Raw genomic sequence first — 9,772 nt, forward strand, 5'->3', positions numbered from 1 at the left:
CCATAAGCCCCTCTTTTGGCTAAATCAGATGAAGGGTGAAAACCCCAAACTGCTTAGGTGGTCCATTTCCCTACAGGGGATGGACTTTACAGTGGAGCACCGGCCAGGTACTGACCATGGGAATGCAGATGGTCTCTCCAGGTACTTCCACTTAGGACATGAAGACGAGACTGGTCAAGGCTAGTTTAATGTCCCAGCGTTTGGGGGGGGGGTTGTGTAGGAGAGTAGGGTCTGCTATCCTATGGTCACCCCAAATTTTTGCTTTTTGCTTCACTGGTTTTTGACATATTGAGGCTGTGGGCCTGCCAATCAGACCCCCAGCCTGCTGTTCTCTCTACTAAATTAAAACTATGCACCCTAGGTGCATAACCAATTGGAAGTGGATCACCCTGTCAGCCCCTGTACCAGTGTACACTAGGTACCCAGGGCATTGGTGTACCCAAGGCCTGCCAGGGGCTGAAGCATGTATTATGCCACCCCAGGCTTGGCCTAACAATTTGACACAACTGGCTGATCACTCAGCTGGGGTAAGTTGGTGTAATCACCTCTTACTAAGGTGTAGTATACCTATACCTAACCTTAAATGGGACACCTGGTAACCTATAAGTCACTCCTATGGCAGGCCTTAACAATCCTGAAGGCAGAGTGCTTGGTTCCATGTGAGATGGTGCTCTGGCATGAGCTGAGCCTGTCTGCAGTGGTCGGAACAACTTCCTTCTACTGTTTCCGGATATCGTCATACCATATACTCTTAAGTGCATTATGAACCTCGCGGTTAAATGCTAACTTTGGTTTGGCTTTATCAAAACATGTCGAGTAAGGTGTCATACGAATTGGAATACTAACCCCTCGCCAATTCTGGCGACGGGGTTAGCATTCCACCCTTCTAGAGGGACACGACATGTACAGTACCTGAAACCCGGGTAAAATCAGACATAGCCTCAGCTCCACAAAATGGATGCTGCCACCACAGACACAAGTCTGCCCTCCTGCTGCTGGGAGTCCTTCCAGCATGGGAGGTGTGTACAAAGGGTTTCCTGCCAGGGGAGGTGCGTGCACCACCCCAGACAGGATTTTGTGTATTGGTCAGGTAGGGCTTGAAAGAAACCAGACATGCCTGTGGCTCACAAGGAGCCTCGGTGCATATGCCAGTTCAAACCGGTCCTGGGGCACACCAGTCCCGGGCCTGGAGCGAGCTGGACAAAGGATTGGGGGTGTAACCACCCCCCTTCCTGGTCCCACCCATAGGGAGGGACCTAGCAGGTAGTCCGGCCCCTAGAATCCGCTTAAAGGTAGGAGCTGTGTCCTAAGACTTCAGACATCCTGGAATCAACTTAACACTAAGAAGAAGACGGGAACTTCGACGCTCTGCTGCACAGAGGACTGAAGCCAATCTCCCCTGTGGTCAGGGAGTGACCACCTTGCTAACGCAAGCACCATCCAGCGAATCAACGTCTGCTTTGCCGCCGCCTCCCGCCGGAGCCCGAGCCCAGAGACTGACAAGACCTGGACCTCCAGACCTCTCACCGCCCGATCCACAGTCCCTGAAAAGAGGAGACCCGTGGAGGCACCGAGACACGTGGAGCCAGCCATCTTGGAACGACTACGACAAGCTGACAAGTGCAGCAACCGAGGCTCCCTCCAAGTTGTGCTTTGGGATCTGAGAAGCCCAACACCCGAGCAGTATCTGCACCAAAGGTGAGCCCTCCAGCATCTCCACGATCTGCGTGGGGCCCTTCTGCATTTTGCCACTCGACGCGCCTAACCGGTTGCTGGCCCGCTGGCTAGTAGCCATCTTGGCGACGAACTTCAAGAAATACACCGCTGGTCTGGTTGCTCCAGACTGGCCCTTGCTCCCCTCCAAAGGAGCAGTCCTTCTGACCTTGCTGGTCAGAACCATCAGCTTATTTCATCTCCTACAACAATTGCTTTTGCCAAGGCTTGTTTGCTTCGATCAAGTCGCCGACACCGCCGACAGCGAGAGCCTGCGTGGGACCGCTCGTGAACCGACTCCTGGGCGTCGTCGACCTCCAGGGACCACGTGGCTGCAGAGACAAGCTACACCTTTCTTCCTGTTTGCACCCGACATTGCCTGGTACCCACCTGGTGCCACGCCGGTCACTGGCTAGTGACTGTGAACACTGTCCCCTCTGCTTACAGGTCTTCAACATCTCCGATCCACTCTTGGATCCACTGCATCTCTCCCGGACCGACCGCCTGCAGCATCTTTGTCTTCAAGCTCCACGGAACAGATAGAAGAAACCCGACGCACTTCGAGGCCTATGCACCCGCTTCCTGTGGGTGAGGTAAAGCTGGCACTCCTGTGCCCAAGTGTAGTATTACATCTCTAGTGCCTGTGTTCCAAATCTTGAGTTCCTAGTCCATCCGGAAGATCCTCTTTGCAGTAACTTTGTACTTTTTACGCACCCATTGAAACCTATGGGAGCACGCGTGTGACTATTTGCTCTGCACACGCCACCCGTGGACCTCCTGGTCACTAACTGAAGTTAGCTCCTTGTAGGCCCAGCGATTCTAGAGGCCCTAGGCCTTTTCCCTTTTCTGTTCGTGGTACTTATACCACTATTTTAGTATATGGTTTGAGTGGCCACCAGGGCCTATCCATATAAAGTGCAACTTCTGTGTATTCTACTGTAATCTTGTTTGACGATTTGTGCTCCTGTGCTCATAAAGAGACTAGGGGTTACTTTGAGAAATAAATACATATATATTTTGAATATATATCTGTGTGGTGTCCTTTCATTGGTATAAAAGGGGGTTGCATTTGGTAAAACAGCTGGCTTAACACGCTTCACGAGTTTAGCCTCAAAGACTGCTTAGCCTACGCTACCACTAGGGCAGCTAGTCCGAAAAGGTTGACTTACAACCACACCATAAGGGTTGCTTGGCATGGTACAAGGTGATCACTTTAACTAGTGAGCATCATATACCAGGCCAACTTCTCACAATCCTCCCCATGCTTAGACATGCTGGTACCACCCAAATATAGCATTGTAAGACTAGATAGGCTGAAAAAAGCAGGAGGAGGAGTGGCCTGCATCCACAGATCAAACATCACCATCTCCAAAGTTCCATCAGTTCCGATAGACTCATGTGAATACCAGGGGCTCTCAGCAAGATTCACAGACAATCAAATTTACAAAATACACGCATTCTACCACCCCCCAGGCAGAAACCTAACTTTCATAGACCACCTAATGGAAATTATTACAGCTAACTCAGATCCTCACTCCAACAATATTTTCCTAGGAGACTTCAATCTTCACTGGAATGACTCCCAAGATAATCAGGTCAACACTCTTAAAGAATTCCTAGACGACCACGCACTAATACAAGCCTGTGCACTACCAACACACTCCAAAGGAGCCACTTTAGACTGGATCATCGCCAAAGAAAATACGATCCAAACAATATCAATCGTACCCTGTGACTGGTCTGATCACCACGGCATCACTTTCCAAATACCAGCCCAAAAAAAGAAAGCATTAAGCAACCTATTAAACCCAAACACTGAGTGAGAGACACCAGAGACCTGAACTCTGAGACTCTAACACTGCAATGCGAGAAAAAGCTGCAACCACCTTCTGAACTAACAGACGTTAACGAGCTTACAGACACTACAATCGTACGATGTCTAAAATAATTGACAACATTGCACCCTTAAAACTTAAAAGAATACAGATCAAAGATAAAAACCCATGGTTCAACGGATCACTTAACGAAGAAAGACGTAAACTCAGAATAGCAGAACGAATATGGAGACAAACTCATCATCCCCCCACTTAAAGCAACTAAAATTGACCAGAAAAACTTACAATGAAAGCGTACTTATATCAAAAAAGATTTTTTTAGAAATGAACTTGAAAACGCAAAGAGCATCCCCATCTCGACTAAGATAATTAATGAATCACTTGCACAGGGATTAATGCCGGACTGCCTAAAAACAGGCCAGGTTACTCCTCTCCTAAAGAAACCTACGGAGAACCCATCGGATCCAAACAACTTTTGCCCAGTGACAACCATTCCCCTACTAGCCAAAGATCAAGAAAAAATGTGTTCATAATCAATTAAATCAACACATTGCGGAATTTGAACTACTAAATGACTGGGTTCAGACCAAACCACAGTACGAAGACAGCAATCCTACATATAGTAGATGATGCTCTACTAGCCCTCGACTGTAATGAAACCTGTCTCCTGATCCTTCTGGGCCTATCGTCAGCTTTTGACATAGGAAACCATCCCAAATTTTTAAAACGCCTGGAAAATAGGATGGGCTTATCGGATACTGTTCTGAAATGGTTCTACTCCTTCCTAGAGAACAGATCACAAAGATTCCTGGTGGACAACAAGCTATCTCCATCGTTCCTAATCCAAATAGGGGTTACTCAAGGATCAACACTATCCCCGTCACTATTTAACCTATACATCGAACCATTAATAGAAGTACTACATAGGGCGAACATTTCCTTGCACATGTATGCTAATGACACCCAGCTATATATATGAAGATAGCATCGCCGGAAGAGATCAACACTATGAACCAAGCACTCAAGGAAACAGTTTAATGGCTAGCTGACAATCACCTTAAGCTAAACGCAAAAAGAATGAAATCCTTATGATCTCAGAGTAGGTTTCAGGGGTCTCGAAGTCCCTCAACGGGTGTGCTGGAGTGGGGTTTTCTTTTAAAATCATATACCCTCTCCATTTTGCATGTTTAGATTAATAAGATTAATTAATTAATAGTAATTATAATAATGGTTTGCTGTATGAATTGATCAACATTACTAATATGAGAAATACACGTGGGAATTGCAGTGGCATGGCCTAACTAATGACATAAACTAAATTTGTATGCATATTAATAATATATATTCAGAAATTTCATGATTAATATGTTGCTTTCGTGAGGTATTTGTGATTTGTGCTTTATTAATGTGAATATAACCCGCATTAAGTGTTGCTCCTGCTAGATAAATACATACACATATGGGTATTAGTAAGGGGATAACAGATTATTAGTCATTTCTATGTATTAATTACTCAATCCAATCAATCAATCAACAATAGCTTTATTCGGTTAAAAATTAAAACCATCAAAGCATACAACAAAATTTCATTTGAAAATAGTTACAATCAAAATAATCTACAAAAACTGTTCAGACAAAATCAAATAAACACAGTTAACAATATTTCATAAATACTAAATTAAACAAATAATTGATGAACAATCACAATAAAAAGTATGTCAGCCCTGGAAATATAAAATTGTTAAATTTTCAAAAAAGAAAACCAAAACTAATAAATAAAACCACAATCTCCAACTATCAGACAAACTTAAAAATGGGGGAAGGTTCCACAAAGCTACATTCGATTTGTACATCTAATAGCCCCAATAATATAGCTGGCTACTCCGAAACATACCAATGGAGAACCTAGCATTTGCAGATAGACCGATGCGGGCCTCACTTGCTCAAAATGGCAGTTCTTAAAAATAGGGCAAATAAATTTCTTACGCTGCAAAATATAAAATTTACAAAAGAAAACCATATGCAGCGTATTTTGTTCTGAGGCGTTATCAAAGGGACAGGGCCCCAAAGTGCCCTCTTTAAAGAAACCCTTCGGGTGAGCTAAAAGCCAAGGAAGCATGCCATGTTTAAACCTTGTCAACAAAAACAGGTGAAATGGTTTGTTTATATAGGTCAAGTATGGCTGAATCTCACTGCCAATACTTAACATGACAAAACTCCTAACAGACGGCTTGCCCACTTCCCCGCCTTCCCTCAGCAACCTTGCCCTACACACGAACTGGGACTTAAAAGCTTTTATTTCTAGTTTGCTCATCACACTTGGTTTATCAAATAAGTCAAAGTAGCCAAGTGTCTCCAAATTGGATTTAATATATCGGAGCCAAGGGATACACATGGCTTTGTCAAGGGCCAGACAGTCTTGAATAATAAGCTGATTTAGGCTTGGTGGGTGCTGAGCCCAAACTCTTAACCAGCCTAATAAAGGGGCAACAAAAATCTGATCAATTAAATAACCTGCCCCCAAGTCTTCATGGATATTAAAAATTGGAGCAGATGCAGGAAGTGACAGCAATTTCCGGAAAAAGGCATTTTCTATTGTTTGAATCTCTGCCGAAGCCTTATAACCCCAGACCTCACTGCCATATAGGGCCATAGGCACGCACTTGGCGTTATATATCTTCATGATCGCGGGCAGGGGTTTACAACCCAGCCGTTTTGCAAAGCCCAACAGGGCTCCTGTTGCCTTAGCAAGAATATTCTTTTCTGGGCACGTTGCATGACCCAGGATCTCCTGTCATCAAAGATGATCCCCAAATATGGAAAGGTCTGCACTTTAGTAAGCTCCTGCCCATTACAGAAGAATTTAGCCTTTTTGGCACCCCCACAGCCAATTTTGCCCATTATCTTCATAGCGGAATCCAAAAGAGAAATAGGCCGATAACATGCCGGATCCTCTCTTGAGCCTTTTTTTAATAATGGCACTATCACAGCTTTACCCCAAGAGCAGGGAGCACCCGCCATCAATACGGCATTAAAAACAGAAGTTAAAAGCTTCGCCCAATACCTTGAATCTGCCTTATAAAAATCGGCGGGAACACCATCTGGACCAGGTGCTTTGCCCTTTGCCATAAACTCAATGGCATCCTGGACTTCGTCCTCATTAAAATCAAATTTCGAGGCCAGATTAATATCCCCATAGTTTACTGGATTATGATCTGGAATTTCAGAATAAAGGCCACTAAAATGAGCCACCCATTTATCTGGAGGGATAAGGCAGTCATTGTTTGTGTTCTCCAATTCATTAAAAAGTGGACTGTTAATAACTTTCCAGAATTGGGTACTGCTTTTTAAAACACTAGCGTCTGACAATTCCTCCCATGCCATATTTTTTAGTTGAATTTTCCTTGCCTTTATTGCTTTTTTATAGGATCTTCTTGCCTCCACAATCCTACTAGCGTGTTTCCCACTGTCTTTTAATGCCAATAAGAGAGCGGAATGCGCACTACAACATGCCTGGTCAAACCAGTTTTTAAACTTCTTAGGTCTTGGTTTCCCATCGAGGGTTAGGTTATCCACTACCTGTTTTGTTATTCTCTCAAAGGCACCAAGAATATCCACTGGTTTAGACTCTATTGCCAAGCATATATTTAAATCCACCAAATTACTATGATACAGATTCTCAAGGAAATCAATCGGGATAATGACTTCCCATCTCAGACGTCTTCCCTGTTTAATAGGGACTAAGTTTAAATTAGAGATGGCAGAAAAAGGATTTGACCTAGTCACAGTGTTAATGTTGATTTCCATAGACTGAGGATTATGATCGCTTAAGGCATTTGGAGTGACACGAAAAAAGCCTATCAGATCCTTCAAAAGACAGGAAATAAAAATATAGTCAATAATACTGTTATGGCCCTGACCAGTAAATGTGGGAACAGGAGATAAGGAATCCTGCGTTGGAACAAATAGATGAAAGGCAGATACAATACTCTCTAGGAACATCCCTCCCTTAGAATGGTCAAAGTGGGCTTCCTCCTGAGGGCAATAAACATGATTAAAATTTCCAAAACAATTGAGTTGACATACATGAATATTAAAATCGCCAAAAAGTAACAAAAAATAAGGTGTAACATTATTTGCATCAAACTCATCCAAGAAGGTGGACAATGCTTTTAGGTGCTCCAATTCATCCAACCTGGTGAATGAGTTATAAAAATTCAAGACTAATAATGTATTAATTACATTTTTGTGTTTTCTTTGCTTAAGTTGACCATTTGGTGGCCACAAAATGGCCGACGTCCCTGTTAGACGAGAACAACTTAATTATGAGCATCTCTGGGTGAAGTGCGCATGTGTCGCCATCAGCTGCCGCGGCCTTTACACGACCCCGACTCAACTGTGACAACCAAGGCTATTTTTCAGGCTTTCGGCCAGCTGCTCTGAAAGAAACCACGAAAAGATACTATTGCGTGGATTGGAACTATATCTAAAGACACATTATATGTATGGGAAAGAAGTCGAACTTTCCCCGACGGACCAATCAAACTTGTCCAAAATATCAATCGTTACACTTTGGAATGTAAATTTACTATAAAAATGGTAGACTAGAGAGGTTAGGGAATTATTATTCTGAGAAGATTTTGGTCGAGACCCTTCAGAAGATTTGCGATTTCCTGACGTTATGCTGACGGAGAGGACGGTGACACTGCAGGACAGCTGTTTTCCAAAGACTCTGACAGTATGAACTGATGACCAAGATTTTGACTTAGAGGGCGACTTTTAGCCAGAATAGGTAACTATGATGATCTATTTTGCTTGATTAAAACCTAGAGAATCGAATTTCAATTATTTAGATAGAAATTCAATATTCATTACAAGAACTGTGTTGGGTCGTTATTATTTGAGAAAATGTATTTATATAAATGATGTTATGGATTTCATTATCACTTCAACCTGCAGCTAGTAGATCCATGGCCTATACATGGGAGGAGTACTAAAGGTGAAGTTCAGATCTTTATGAATAGGGTTATGTGAGTACTCTCTTCCATTACAGCGAGTGGAACAATCACCTCTTTGAAACAGGTTATTAGATGGGTGTATGTTGGTGTTATGGGCCCCACCAGTGTATGTAGTATTGTGTGTGATCTATGATCTGTGACGAAGGGAGGGATTTTGCATTCCGCGCTGCATAAGTTTTTCTTGGCAGCAGAGGATGGTTTACTACTGTTTTGGTTTAGTGATCATTGCTTGTAAATAGCTTATTGATTATTGGTTGGTATTGATTTATGTACTAACACTATATGTTGAGTTGCGTTGAGTTATATGTTGTTAGCACGGCTTCTGGGATGTAGGAAGTCGGAAGTTTGTAACAGTTCCGTAGCAGAGCAGAGGTAAGCGCTGCTCTCGGGAAATACGGAATTGTTGTTGCCCTGTAGGTACAAAGGGAAAACGTGTGACAAGTGAAGTTGCACGGCGCATTGTCTGGGTTCGATTCGGTGGCATTGTTGTGTGTTGCCATTAGAAATATTCTCGGTGTGAGAGAAGTGTGTATGAAAGCGAAGGTTACCTGTGAAATTTTGGTCTTTAAGTACCAGGAAACCAATTGGCATACCGATAACGCTTATCACTGAAAAGGTAGCAGGTGTTCTCTGAGCTTGTTAGAAGGATAAAGTAGAGGGAAGCACTGCTTTGTTAACGTATGTCATAATTCTGTAGTAGGACAGACTGTTCGCTGTTCTCTGGAAAAACAGGATTCTGTGCGTATGTACTATATTTTCTTTTGTGAATGAGTGTGAATGTAAAGGCATTCGGGTTGATTGCAAAACTCTAGGTTTATTTTTAAAATGCCAGAGAAACAATTAGCTAATGCTTGCTAGAAGGGTGAAGTAGAGGGATGTGCTACTTTATCAACGGAAGTAACGATTCCGTAGTAGGGCAGAGGTAAGCGCTGCTCTCGGGAAAAACGGAATTCTCGTGAGAAAGGTCTAGTGCTATTCTTTAGTTAGCGAAGCAGACGATGGAGATGTTTCAGTATTGTTACTAACAGAATTGTGAAAGTTGCAGTAAGAGTTCACAGAGCGGTCTTGTAAAGGAGGGGTAGACAGGAGCAATGCTGCCGCAGCGGCTGCTGACGTCAAACGACCACGCTGGGATTGGACAGTGGGTCAGAAGTGTAGAACGCTTCGGATTGGTGCATTAGTGTAAAGCCGCGCTGGGATTGGAGA

This window comes from Triturus cristatus, chromosome 6 (assembly GCF_964204655.1).
Source record: "Triturus cristatus chromosome 6, aTriCri1.1, whole genome shotgun sequence".
In the NCBI taxonomy this organism is placed as follows: Eukaryota; Metazoa; Chordata; class Amphibia; order Caudata; family Salamandridae; genus Triturus; species Triturus cristatus.